General features: G+C 40.8%; 1 long non-coding RNA gene across 1 annotated transcript in view; it reads left to right on the plus strand.

Moving 5' to 3' along the window:
• The first annotated feature begins 614 nt into the window (after nucleotides 1-614).
• LOC102472028 (uncharacterized) overlaps nucleotides 615-15,033 on the plus strand; it is a 27,324-nt gene continuing 12,905 nt past the window's right edge. Inside the window, exon 1 of the long non-coding RNA XR_335754.2 lies at nucleotides 615-670. This is a non-coding gene — a long non-coding RNA (uncharacterized LOC102472028). The remainder of the gene's footprint in view (nucleotides 671-15,033) is intronic.

The raw sequence follows: 15,033 nt of genomic DNA on the forward strand, positions 1-15,033 counted from the left end.
GTATTCTCTGCCCTTTCCCTGCATTCTTCTCTGTGGAAGTCTCAGCTGGGTTCTTTGTCTCACGAACACACTCAGAGGCAATGAAAGACGTTGGTGGAAGAATAGTGGTCACCATGATAACAATGAGCCCACCAGAGCTGGGTTTTCCTGAACCGGCACCGTTCGGCCAACCTGTAGGTTGAAAACGTGTGTTCCCTCACAAACACTAACGGAGGATTCCTCATGTCCAAGAAGGAGAAACTGAAATCAGTCTCCTTTCACATAAACCCTGCTGATGAGACCGGTCCCTCAGAGGGTAGGGCATCAGCCAGATGCCAGTATGGGCTGTGGATGTTTTATCTTCAGAGTGCTGGCTTCGGAGACCTAGGGCTGGGAGTTCTATTCCACTCTGTTATCCTCTCTGCCCTGTCTGGTTTCACTTTTCCCTTCTTGACCTCTATAATTGTCACAAAGGCTTGTTTTGAAAATTTACTCTAAACTTTCTTGTTTATAAGTATTTTGCAATCTGAGGCTTCATTCCTTTTCTTACCAAGGGCAATGCAGGACATGGTCAATGGTAATCTGAATGTTTAAAAGACAACCGGGCCTTGTTGGAGGTCCACAGACAAGAATAAGTCAAAGAAACACAGAAGCCTTTTGGGGAAGAGGAGGCAGGTTCATTAATGGAGAGGTAAAATACTCTTGTTTATGACATTTCTATTTGTTTATTCCTTCTATCTTGTTTCCGAGGCTAAAGGCCTCTTTTGGTATCACTAGTTAAATCATATGTTTTGAAACATGTCTGTCATTCTGGCCCTCAGAATAATTGTGAGAATTGTCTTGGAGCAACTCTATTCTCTCTTGAATTTCCCCCTCCCCCCCAAGTCTTGTGTTCTCCAGGGGCAGTCGGTATTATCTGTCCCTTCTACTTTCCTGAAAACCAAGCCCAGCACTCAGCAGAGTCAGACAGCTTCACTTGCACAGGGGCCTGACTCTAAATGGTAGTATTACCCAAGGGTTACTAGTATCATAACGAAAGAAAACTTAAGGTAAAGGACAGAGCCTCTAATTATGGAATTTATGTTATTGGTGGAGATTCATACCTTCCAAGTGCTCCTGAAATTGCATCATGTTGAGGGTGAGGATGGGTCAAGTCAGTCAAACGTTTATACCCTTACGCGAACAGACGCAGATGCACATATACAGGAAAGTTTATCACGGAGACCCCACTGTGGCCGCTGCTGTGCCTGCCGAATGAGTGGCCTGCTCTGAACCTTGTACTACAATAGTGAGTTGGGGGCCATGGTGGTTGAGGCACCTGGATCTCACATGACCGACAGCACTGTTGAGTCCTGAATCCAATGACTTGGAAGACAGGAGTGCAGGTGTATGCCCAAAATCCCAAGAGGAGAGTAGAGGAAAAGGGATTGCAACAAGCATCCTCTATGGGGGACGCTCCCCCACCTCCTCCAGCAAGCACATATGGCCTATAGTAAATTTTTAAAAAAGGCAGAATTGTGAATCAACACTATTCTGAAATATTCTTTCATAGCATTCTTTCATTCCCTCAGGTGACTTGTGAGTATCTACTCCTTTGAAGGTCAAAATAGGCTCTCATCCACGTTCTCTTACAAAGTGAGGTCGAACCAAAGACCATATTTTCACTATAACCAAAGCACACATGAATGCACCTACATGACTAACAGGAAAAAAGATAATTTAATCACCAGAACATTCAGGTACTTTCAAGGAATAACATTTTTTCTTTTTCCCCATTTGTTTCAGAGACAGTACTACAGGTATACACGTATAAAACAAAGCCAAGTTTTACACTTGCGAGGATTTGAAAGACTCTGTCCTTCATGCTGTGGATTGTCTTCTACAATAATCACTTTTTTTTTTGGAGAAGTTTTTCGCCAGACAGACAAAGAGAGACAGAAAGTGAGAAATCACCCTCCAGGGAGGATGGCCACACCGCAATCCCTTCTCCATTCTCCTCTCTGGATTTTGGGCACGCACACACACATGCACCCGGCGTGAGTTTTAAGCCACCAGGTCCAGGACGCGAACCACGGTCGACTACGTGGGAGTCCAGTGACATAGCCATTACTCTAACTGCTTGTCCCTACAATAACCACTTTTGAAATGTCCAGATGACAAGGATAAGGGAAGTGCCTACTTCAAAATCACATGACCTAACCAAAGCTTATTGAAAATTACAAAATGATTTATAACATGATGTCCAGTAGGAGATATACCTTTGGGGTAATAATGGAGGGTAAAACCCAGAAACACAAAGCATGTGTGATGGGTAGACAGAAGTCAGATCTAGGACAATGTTAACAGAAAACTTAAAAATTGTTTAAAGCATCTGAAAAACCATGTATGTTTGATGGTAAATGTGATGTAATTTATAGCATATATGCAGGTACTGCAGATATGTGCATTTTCTAGTATGTCTCATGTACCACTGAGTACTTCATTCCCAGGTTTTCATTAAAAGAGAAGATTAAATATGTAGGCAGCTTACCTGAGAGGATTTCCCCTACATTTATGAGCCCAATAAGATTTCTGCAGGACCGTCAGATTTCTCTAGTTCTTTTTATATTTTGATTTTGTTTCCAGAGGGCATAGGTGCTCACTGGAGAGAAAGAGAGGCAAGAAAGCACCCCCCTGGGGCATAGTCATGCCACAATTACTACTCTTCCACTTCCACTTTCTTTTGGAATTTTAGTTATGGATGGGTGGTATGTTTTTAAGCTGCCAGTCCTGAGACTTGAACTGCACAGTTAGCCATGTGGGATCCAGCTTCCTTAATCACCAGGCCATGGGGCTGGCCAATTTCTATAGTTCTAACAAACATGGCCAACTGGCTCACCTCACTAAAGGAATGTTTAAGAGTCCAGCTTTGGGTGTTCCAAAGCCAACTAAATGATTCTTTTTGGCTTGTTCCTAGTGCTAACACAGATTCCTGTAGAGCGGAAACATGGGTTGACTCTATAACAAGCCCAGTGTTTCAAGGGTTACGGATGCTGAAGTCAGATGTATTTCTGGGTAGCAAGTATACATGTACTGGTTTTGCCTTACACTTGTTAGAAGCCTGAGCAGGCCACGAATGGTGTGCACTCCAGAATAGTCTTCATAACCACTACTTTAAGACTTTCTTCCTTTTATGCAAAAGGTACACTTGCCTTTCTCCGGGGGCTGGCAAGGTTGAGAGACTACAAAGGTACACATTTTCTAGGCCCTCACTTGTGTTTTTTCATTGTCTTCGTACATACTGTTTTACTCAGTTTAGTAGCTATAGCATTATTGCACATTGAAAAAATATAAAAATACAGCAGTTTCTAATCCTACAAACATTTCCTTTTATTTTCCTTCTCTCTCTTTCTTTCTTTCTTTCTTTCTTTCTTTCTTTCTTTCTTTCTTTCTTTCTTTCTTTCTTTCTTTCTTTCTTTCTTTTTTTGTTATAGGAAGCATGTACTCACTGGAGAGACCGAGACACAGAAAGCAAGAAATCTCTCTCCAGGATCTCCAGGGAGTTGGCCATATTGTAATCCTTTCTCCATTCTCTTCTTGGGATTTTTGAGCATGTATGCACATGTGCCTGGCACGAATTTTAAGCTGCTGGGTCTGAGAGTTGAACTACAGTTGACTATGTGGGAGTCCAATGATGTAACCATTAAGCCATCCGCTGGGCCCTAAACATTTTCTTTTAATTGGATAAATTTATGACTTCAGATATGTATATAGTGGGCAAGTAGGTGAGACTGGTTCCAACAAATGGCACCAAGTTCTTCTAAAGGTATTATTTTATGCATGCACGATGCCTGTAGTGTCTCTACTAGGGCTAAGAGTCTTTACTACATGATGAACTGGTTTCTCCTTGGCCTTTAAGAAGGGCCTGAAGATATGGCCTCTGCCTTCTGAGATAACTGAAGGAAACTTGGAGGGAATTGCTGGCTGAACAAGAGTTTCTATGTGGCTTTCATCCAAGAGACCCACAGTCTCTGAGCGTATGGGCTGTGCTCAGCATGAGGTGAGATGAGGGTCAACAGAGTAAGTTAACAGATCCAGGAAGTATGTCCTGAAGGTCTTGGTCCAGTCTACATTTTGAGTCTTTATCCTGCAACCACAGACTGTGTGGGACCAAATGCAGAGTCCAGGGGTATATGATCGTGTGAGGGTAAGGGAGTGGACAGTGAAGTACTCAGACTCCCTGCAGAAAATAGTGTTGGTATGATTGCCATGAAGATTTGATCTTTCCAACAAATCCCTACTTGATGCATAAATATAAAAGGTTTTGTGTCAGAGGAGAGAAAGGTGCCAGCTTTCTCTCCTCACAAGTCCACTTTGTGATTCATTGGCAAAACAAGATGAAATTATCCAGTTTGTAACTGTGGGACTCAGATGGGCATAGGTATTTTTGAGCTAATGGCAGAACTGCCCTCCTTATTTTCTTACTCTACCCTGTCCAACTCTGATACCTCTTGCCACCGCTTAAGCTTGACACATTAGCCCCCTAGAGAAAAAAGGACCTTGGTTGGAACAAAGTTCACATGCACCTCCTCCCTCCCACCTCCTTGGGCAGTCTTGTTATCTCCCTTTTTTAGTGTGAGTTAGCACCACATGACATTAAGATATGATAACTTGAACTCTCTATTACTTTGGGAAAGACTGAGCAAAATATGCTTGTTGGGATAGTTCTGTTGATCCTCGCTATGTGGTGTTATCTCAGAAGAGGATGGAAAATAATCTAGAGCCAAGGGTTGTTTTGGATAACTAAAGTGAATGCAAAAATAGATAAAGATCCACCCACATGTTAAGAAAATCCTCAAAGACATGACAACTGTCAAGGCTGCACTTCTTAGCAGTATCACCTACTTTTTGTTTTCTGCTTCATCAGCTCTCTAATCCTGCAAGTTTCATTATTAGGATTTCCTGCTACACTTTTAGTTTTCAGTTACAGATTGACTGGGACTGCCAGTATGTCTGGCCTACTGATGTTTGCTGGTAGATTATCCTTTAAGAGTTACTATTTTGAGGGTTCATTTTTTTTTAAAGATAATGAAAAGTGGCAATTCAAATAAATTCCACTACTTCATCACTTGTGATGGTCCAACAACTATGAATAACACAGAAAGATGGACCTATTTTAAACAAAACTTCTTGTTAAAAAATTAACAAAGTAAACAAAGAAATAAGCCAAAAATCAAACCAAAACATAACAAAACACCCCGTGATTGAATTTACTAGCTGAAGAATTCAGACCGCCCAATTCAGGGACCTGTAATTGACATCCAGTTCAGGGATTCATTTTCCCTTTTCTCGATATTGAATGGAACTCTCTTTTTTAAAGCTTGTAATTTATTGTTTAAAATTGGAACTGGGACAAATTCAAAGCAGGGTGAAAGGAAGTCTCCAAAACAATAGCATTGAAATTCTCCCAGGGCTTTTTCAATTGTGAGAATTTAGTGCACCTGAGTTGCTAGACTTGCTAAAGTGGCAGCCTGCCTAAGCAGTGTATTTTTTCACCTAAATCTAAGGAGCTGGAATTTTTTGTTAGAGTGATAGGGATGTTAACATTTATTTCTGTAATTGCTCAGGGAGTAAACAATGCTCAGGGTAAGAATGCTCTCTTCATAAATGGAAATGAAAGCACCAATTCCAGTCTTCACCCAAATCTTTAAAAGTCCTTATTGAGCACTTACTCTGTATGAGGAAGTATGCTCCATGCATTGAAAACATTAGTTCATTTTGTCTTCGCAACAGTCTTGTGGAGGTAGGTACTGTGTTTTGCAGATAAAAACAATAGAGAGGTTATGTAGCTTGCCTAGAGTCCTGTGTCTAGGGAGTGACAGAGTTAGGATTTGAACTGCAGCTGTCTCACTCTATTGAATTTTGAATTTTCATTTTTGGGGGGGTTTATTTATTTCCTTTTTTCTGTGAGCAAGACAGAGAGAGAGAGAGACAGACAGACAGACAGACAGACGGATAGACAGCCACCCTTCATAGGGCACTGATGCTGTGGTCCACTCTGAGTCTCAGCCAGTCCTGAGTCATGGGCACATGCATGCCCAGTGTACTCAGGGAGATCTCTGGATATGAGCTTGGAACCTTGCTATGTGGTCCAGCCTTGCAGAACATTGTGTTTTACCACTGTGCCACCGTCTGGCCCCTTGCCTCACTTAACCACTTGGCAGTGCTGCTTCCTGAAAAATATACATCACCTAGATTCAAGCATATCAGGAACTGAAGGCCTAATAGTAATTGACTTTTAGTCCAAAAGACCCTAGTAAGATTAGTTTTAGAAATGGATCCTGTTATCATTTTTCTTCTGAATAATGAGGCAGGCCAGATAAATCAGGTCCTGCTACATCCTTGCTGGGCAGTTGACATTCTCCATTCTATTTAATTTTATTCTCAACCTTCTTCTTTATGAGAAATGATATGCAAACCTATCTCTTTCTCCCAAGATTATACAGAGCTCCAGTCTCCTTTTAATCACAGTGTAAATATCATTGCTGAACATGGGCCTTCACAAACCTCAAGTATACACTGAGCTCTCCAGTTGTACCCCAGATAAGCTCTTCTTCCTGACTTCTCTATCTCTGGGATGGTGTCATTCAGTCATCCAGATGCTAAAGCTCAGGGCAGGTTTTTATTTCCTTCTTTATTGCATTGTCCCCTGCTTTAACCCCCTCCTCAAACAAACAAGTAATTAGCCATTGAGTCCCACTGACTCTCTTTGTCATATCTGTTTCTACCCACTCCTACTGCAAAAACCTACATTTTTAAAATCAGATTTTTAGAATAAATTATTAACTAGTTTGCCCACCTTTAGGCTCTCTGCACTGAATATAACCACCACATTAAAGGTAAGATTCAATACCTCTGACAATTTTTTATGCTCTGTCCTGTGCCAACTGCTGTTCTACCTTGGAGACACATTATGGAGTAAACAGACTCCATGGCTTCCCTACTTAAGGCAAACCAAAACAATAAAGTAATATGAGGGGAGTTCAAAAGGGAGAAAAATGAATTCAAAGTACATGTTTATTTTGGTGCAAAATAGTTTTGAAATCTACATTTTTTTCATAATATGTATATTCCTGAACTTTATTTATTCATTTATTTCCATGTGTGAGAGAGACAGAGAGAGAAAAGAGCACCCCCAGCAGGGTGGGCTAGACTTCGGCCAGCTCTAGATAAGCACATGAATGTTCAGTACACTCAAGGAAGCCTCCAGATGTGAACCCAGGACCTTTCCATGTGGGATTGCCCCACTGAGGATTTTATTTTTACTTCTGTGCCATATCTCTGAATTTTAAAGAGACCTGGAGTATTTGATAATTTTCTATTTCCTAGCAAAACACTTTCCATATCTTTGTTTGGAAATCAGACTTTCTACAGAGTAACACTTTCTTCTGCCTTTCCCTCTTCATCAGCTTGTGCTCTGTTTGTACCAAAGACAGATGACAGTCTTGTGGAGGTAGGTACTGTGTTTTGCAGATAAAAACAATAGAGAGGTTATGTAGCTTGCCTAGAGTCCTGTGTCTAGGGAGTGACAGAGTTAGGATTTGAACTGCAGCTGTCTCACTCTATTGAATTTTGAATTTTCATTTTTGGGGGGGTTTATTTATTTCCTTTTTTCTGTGAGCAAGACAGAGAGAGAGAGAGACAGACAGACAGACAGACAGACGGATAGACAGCCACCCTTCATAGGGCACTGATGCTGTGGTCCACTCTGAGTCTCAGCCAGTCCTGAGTCATGGGCACATGCATGCCCAGTGTACTCAGGGAGATCTCTGGATATGAGCTTGGAACCTTGCTATGTGGTCCAGCCTTGCAGAACATTGTGTTTTACCACTGTGCCACCGTCTGGCCCCTTGCCTCACTTAACCACTTGGCAGTGCTGCTTCCTGAAAAATATACATCACCTAGATTCAAGCATATCAGGAACTGAAGGCCTAATAGTAATTGACTTTTAGTCCAAAAGACCCTAGTAAGATTAGTTTTAGAAATGGATCCTGTTATCATTTTTCTTCTGAATAATGAGGCAGGCCAGATAAATCAGGTCCTGCTACATCCTTGCTGGGCAGTTGACATTCTCCATTCTATTTAATTTTATTCTCAACCTTCTTCTTTATGAGAAATGATATGCAAACCTATCTCTTTCTCCCAAGATTATACAGAGCTCCAGTCTCCTTTTAATCACAGTGTAAATATCATTGCTGAACATGGGCCTTCACAAACCTCAAGTATACACTGAGCTCTCCAGTTGTACCCCAGATAAGCTCTTCTTCCTGACTTCTCTATCTCTGGGATGGTGTCATTCAGTCATCCAGATGCTAAAGCTCAGGGCAGGTTTTTATTTCCTTCTTTATTGCATTGTCCCCTGCTTTAACCCCCTCCTCAAACAAACAAGTAATTAGCCATTGAGTCCCACTGACTCTCTTTGTCATATCTGTTTCTACCCACTCCTACTGCAAAAACCTACATTTTTAAAATCAGATTTTTAGAATAAATTATTAACTAGTTTGCCCACCTTTAGGCTCTCTGCACTGAATATAACCACCACATTAAAGGTAAGATTCAATACCTCTGACAATTTTTTATGCTCTGTCCTGTGCCAACTGCTGTTCTACCTTGGAGACACATTATGGAGTAAACAGACTCCATGGCTTCCCTACTTAAGGCAAACCAAAACAATAAAGTAATATGAGGGGAGTTCAAAAGGGAGAAAAATGAATTCAAAGTACATGTTTATTTTGGTGCAAAATAGTTTTGAAATCTACATTTTTTTCATAATATGTATATTCCTGAACTTTATTTATTCATTTATTTCCATGTGTGAGAGAGACAGAGAGAGAAAAGAGCACCCCCAGCAGGGTGGGCTAGACTTCGGCCAGCTCTAGATAAGCACATGAATGTTCAGTACACTCAAGGAAGCCTCCAGATGTGAACCCAGGACCTTTCCATGTGGGATTGCCCCACTGAGGATTTTATTTTTACTTCTGTGCCATATCTCTGAATTTTAAAGAGACCTGGAGTATTTGATAATTTTCTATTTCCTAGCAAAACACTTTCCATATCTTTGTTTGGAAATCAGACTTTCTACAGAGTAACACTTTCTTCTTCCTTTCCCTCTTCATCAGCTTGTGCTCTGTTTGTACCAAAGACAGATGACTTACTGCATTGCCCCACCTCCCTGCCTTGCTCTTGCTGTCCCTTCTGCTTGGGAGGCTCAATCTTTATGCTCTCCTACCCTGGTATTTCTGCTCTCAGCCCCCACAGAGTTCCCTGCCTCTGCTGGTGGGCCAGGTCATGAGATATGCCTGGCTCTTCCTCACTCTACTGCTCTGATCTGGTCCTGCTCTGAGCTGAGGCAGAAGACTTAGGGCTAACAGCCCAGCATGCTGACTGTGGTACAAAGTCCCTTTGTGATAATTTAGCTTGTGCATCCCCCCAGGTTTCTGCTTTGATTCTAAGGCATCAACTTATCCTCAGTGCTGGTAACTTGAGTTTGTGGCCCCCCCCCCCTTTTTTAAATTCCTCCTGGTCATCTCCCAACTTTTTCCATCTTTCAATGTTACCTTAATATAGTAATCTTTCCCCTAAACTCTGTTCTCATGACTGAGACTCCAAAGTTCCAAAAGCCTCATGGTTCTGCTAGCCTTCCTGCCTTTTGGCGAACTGGAATATTATGGTTCATTCATCCAACAGTCAGTACATGTTTGTTGAAGCCCTGTGAGGGGTTGACCACACAACCCACAATAAGAATGGTAGTTCTCTGTTATCTTGGTGCTCATTCTCTTATTGGGCCAAATGGTTAAGTAAAGAAGGAAGATGATTTTGTGAGGGAGAAAGACTACAAAGAAAGTAAAATGGGTTCCTGAGATGGAAGAAAGGGAGACCAAAAACTTTTTCTTTGTTTGTTTGTTTTGGCCATAGGACACATGTACTCGCCAGAGAGAGACAGAGAGAGGAAAAGTGAGAAATCACTTTCCAGGGGCACGGCCACACAGCAATCCCTTCTCCTTCATTCTCTGCTTGGGATTTTGGACACATACATGTGTCCAGTGTGATTTTGAAGCTACTGGATCCAGGACTTGAACTGCAGTCAGCCAAGTGGGAGTCCAGTACCTTAACCATCATGCCACCTACTGGCCCCAAAAGAAGCTGATTTTAATAACATTTCTGTTGAGGTCAAAATGATTAGAAGGAGTTAGCCATGTTTAAGGACAGGTAAAGTATTCTCAGAAGAGGAAATTTTAGGTGTAAGATCCTACTGTACTTCTTAATCCACTTTCTGTTACTGTAACAGATTATTGCAGACTATGTAATCTGTGAACAATAAAAATTTATTTGGCTCATGGTTCTGGAGGCTGGGAAGCCCAAGAGCGTGCTGTTGGAATTTGGTGATAGTCTTCTTGCTATAACATGGTCAGAGAACATCCCAGGGTTTGGGGCATGCAGGAGACAGAGAGAAAACAGGGACTGAACTTATTCTCTTATCAGGAGCCTACACCCAAGATAGTTCAACCACTTTACAATAACAGCATTAATCTGCCTTCATGACCTAATCACCCCTTCAAGGTCTCACCTCCCAATGCCATTACATTTACAATAAAATTTCACCATGAGTTTTGGTGGGGACATTCAAACCATACCACGTAGTCATCAACCTGCCATCCTCCAGAGACAGAAAAGAGGCTAATAGATCAGGATAGAGGGGAGAATAGTAAGAAAGGAGGTTAGCAGGACCAGAGTATGGAGATTTTCTTATGTTCATGAGTAGTTTTGATAGGTTTTTCCCCAGTTGGGAATTGCCTGGTTCTCCAGATCTTCTGCACTGGTTGTCAAATTTACCTGCTCTCCAGTCCTTTTTGGTCTAATCTGTCTTCCATCTTCTTCCTGTATGGGCTCTGTTTTAGTGACAGGGTCTTGGATGCCACACACAGCCATCTTGTGGCCGTTAAGTGGGTGATGCCCAGAGAGCACATCCATAGTGAGACAAAGACCATCCAAGTTCTACCTGGCCTCAAAAGCCCAAATCCCATGCCCATTTGTTCCGGTCATTTTTCCAAATGATCCCAGCTAGAGAAAGATCCCCTGCCTTTATTGGAGTCATCAGTCAGCATTCCTCACAAGATAGTTTATACTGTGGTGTCATCTTCTTTTCTAGAGTGTACGAGCCTGAAAGGAAGGACTGGGTCTGGTACTATTTTGCTCCACTCACATTAAATAGCAAGGTGCTTGCTCTCAGTAGCCTTGAAAATGTGTTTCAGAGAATAAATTACTTGTGATGTAGCCTGGCTATTGCTATGAGGATTAAGAAAATTTGTGAAACATCTAGAATGGTACCTGACACTGAGTAGTTTCTAAATCAATGATACTACTCTGTTCATTGATATAGTTGTGTATCTTTGGGCATAACTGCAGATTCTGTATGTTTACAAAGAATAGGATAGAGTGGATTCTAAAATACTTTCTAGCTCTAAAACTTGACTGTAACTTGGATGGACACCTTGAAAACAAATTTCAGGAAGAGAAAAGTTTTTAGGCTATTGGGTAACTTGCCCAGTGAAAGGGCTTCTAGGCATTGGAGGTTCTTCTATGGCATCAGTGATGGTGCACAAATATGCTATTTCAATAATGAAGTAATTGTGTATTTATAATATTTAGTAATGCTTCAGAAATGTTAAGTGTGGAAACAGTGATAATACTTTCTAAAAATGTCTATCTGCAATAGCCAGTGTTGTCAAGGATGTAAAGAACCATGAATTATCATACTTCTTATGGGTGGATACATCAGTACAGTCTTGTTGGAGAACAACTGAACAAATAGCTAAGATTGTAAAGGATGTACATATTATATGATCCCATAAATTCTGCCTTAGAAAAACGTTAGCACATGTGCACTAAGAGGCTTGTTCAAAATTATTCATGAAGTCTTTGCTTATTATAAAAAATCTGAAGCAACCGAAGAGTCTCTGAACAGGAGAAGGGATAAAAAAGCTGTGGTGTATTTATATTCACTTATTAAAATAAGTTAATTTTATCTACAAACTTACTTATTGGTAAATATAAAAAAAATCTTCAGTGAAAAATCAAATTACATAATCATAATACAGCAAGATTCAAAGTAAAAGTCCACTTACTGTTGTTGTAACAGATAATACATAGGTCAGCCATGGTGGCCCAGTGGTAATGCAATGTTCTGAGATGCTGAGGTCACATGGCAAAGTCTTGGGTTTGCATCCCAAGACCTCCCTGTACGTGTTGGGCATGTGTGAGCCCGTGATCCTGGTTGGCTGAGCCTGGAATTGGTTTGAGTGTGAAGACCTCTTTGAGGTGCCTGTCTCTTTTTTTCTCTGTTTCTATCTCTCTTATGGAAGAAATAAATAAATAAACTTAAAATAAGGCCAGGTAATATATAGATGTGGACATGAACACATAATATAAAATTGTAAAAATACATTTGGACAACACCAATTCAGAACAGCAATTAACTCTAGGAGTGCTAGAGAAAGGAGAATAGAATTAGGAAAGAGATACATTGGGGTTTCCACTGAGTATGGAATGTCTTTTATTCATTAAGAAGAGATTTGAGAAAATTAGTGAAAAAAGGGAGATTTGATAAAGCTGGGTGGATCTACCAGTGTTTATTAGTCTGTTACTTTCATGTACTTGTAATAATGCATAAGAAAATAAAATGTAACATTAAAATATACCTGTGACTAGTTAGATTCAAGATCAAACGTAATTTAAGCTAGCAGTGAAATGCCTGTCTAAAAACCAAGTCTTTTTTAAAAAAAAAAAAAAAAACATTTTTACTAACATATCGTACATGTTTTTAAGAATACAATGCGATCTTATGGTATAAGAATACAGCATGTAATGATTCATTCAGGATAATAAGCAGACCAGACATCTCAAACATTTGAAAAACTAGGTCTTGATGCTCATTTTCATGTTCACATAGGAAAAATATCTGGATTTGGGTTTTGAGACTAAGTCACAATAATGGTAATGAGCAAGAATGAAAATAATTAAGATGACACTTTTTGTTAAGTTTATTTGACTCACGATGTAGAGCACGTGTGCTCATGAGAGAGCGAAAAGTGCTCTTGACAGGCTCTCATCACACTGAGAGCCCCTTCCCCAGCCTGCCAGCTCATCGGGACCTTGGGCACGTGGGCACACACCCAGTGTGTTGTCAAATTGGCCCAGGGATCCAGGGCTGTAATGAGCCGTGTGGCTTCCAGTGCAGCAGTTCCGTTTGCTATAGGCTGTCAACAGGCTGGACTGAGGTGACATGTTTTGAAAAGTGTTTCTTACCCTGACATGCTGGATGTATAAAGCTTCTTGGACAACTATTATCTTTTACCAAAGGCTCAAGTTGGTACTTTATTGGGTATTGTTTTTAACTTTCATTTCAACATTCCCCGTACTTATTTTTCCCAACTTAATTGAACCAGAACCCCCATCATCCATTTTTAGCCTGGAATTTTTTCTGTCAACAGCATTCCTCTCTCACACTCAGTAAATACTTTTTGAGGGGATGAATAAATAACCACAGTTTTAATGCATCAATTTCACTGGCAAAAGAAACTAGACACGCTTCTGAACACTGCAGATTTTTTGTAGGGAGTAGGACATGATAGCTATTCTTTTCTCAATATACAGGTATCCCAGTTTGTGGGGCATTACCTCAAATAAAGAAGCAAACACATTGAATTGTTTACTTGAGAGTTTTATTAAAAAGGTGCACTTCAGTTCTTTCTGCACAAGGCAGCTCTCTCCTCAGGCTGCTCCTAGCACAACGTGTATTGGTGCCTGCCGTAACCCTGACATTGCTTGCTGTTTTTCTCATCTGGGAAACACACATCTGGCCCCTTCTCTGTTCTGTTTTGATTGACACTTGTATTTCTCAAAGGCAAAAATCAGATATTTAATATTCAGACTCAAGTACTTATTGAGTTCTCAACGATGGCAGGAAAAATTAGAGGATGCAGGCAAATTTTCAGCAGTATGGATGAAAGAAATCTTTATTTTTCTCTAATATTGAGGCTGGCTTTGAGGTTCTCTATTTCCACCAGATATAAAGCCAAGTCTTTGTAGTGTGTTTTGGTCCCCCTCCCCTCTTTTTTTTTTTTTTTTTGATGTGAGCTGGCATCTCTCATGAAAAGATAAAGGCATCAATTAACTATACTACCGAACCTCAAGGATGAAAGCTATTGTTGTGAACAGGAGTTAGGCACGCACATGGTATCAAGTAAGGGCCTAGAAAGGATTGCTGCCAAGGAAAACAGATGTCTGTCTCCTTTAAGGAGACCAAATTATGTGTAGATCAGCTATTGCTAATCTCCTGATTGGTTTAACAGTGATGCTATTGGTGAGCTTATTTGGGTTGAGTGCAAGCCTTGCCATTGCTGTCGTCACAATAAAATTTTAAAACACTTGACTCAACCAACTAATAACAAACAACAATAAAACAATAGCAAAAGAGCCAACCTGAAAGAGAAAAAGATGCACCCAATCCAGAAACGATAGAGGGTCAGACAGGCCCTGCGTCTTTCCTTTGCTGTGAAGGCAAAAGTCCAGATGTGGGTAGGAGAGGAATTCCCCCACAAAACAATGAGTAATAACGACCAGCTCACAATCATAGGATGCATGAGACAATGATGAATTGTACGTTAGGAGCCTATAGAAGACAATCAAAATGGTCACTTTCTTCCTAGTTGAATCCCCCAGCAAAATTAGACAGAAAGAAAATACCGCTTGAGGTCTTGCACACTGCTCTTCCTGTTTTCCTGGCATGGTTATAAATAAGAAAAAGTGCAGATGTTCTGATTCTCTTCTGTCGCATGACCGTGTTTCATCCTTTTATTAGGTTGTTCTTATTGTTCCTTTTATGTTGTTGTGTTTTTAAACTCCCTGCACATGTTGGCCTTCTTTTCTTTTCTTTCTTTTTTCTCTTCTCTTTTCCTCCTTCCTTTTCTTCCCTCCCCCCCCCCCCCCCCCCCCCCCCTCCCTCTTCTGCTCCCC

This window comes from Tupaia chinensis, unplaced genomic scaffold (genome assembly GCF_000334495.1).
Source record: "Tupaia chinensis unplaced genomic scaffold, TupChi_1.0 Scaffold000527_1, whole genome shotgun sequence".
In the NCBI taxonomy this organism is placed as follows: domain Eukaryota; kingdom Metazoa; phylum Chordata; class Mammalia; order Scandentia; family Tupaiidae; genus Tupaia; species Tupaia belangeri.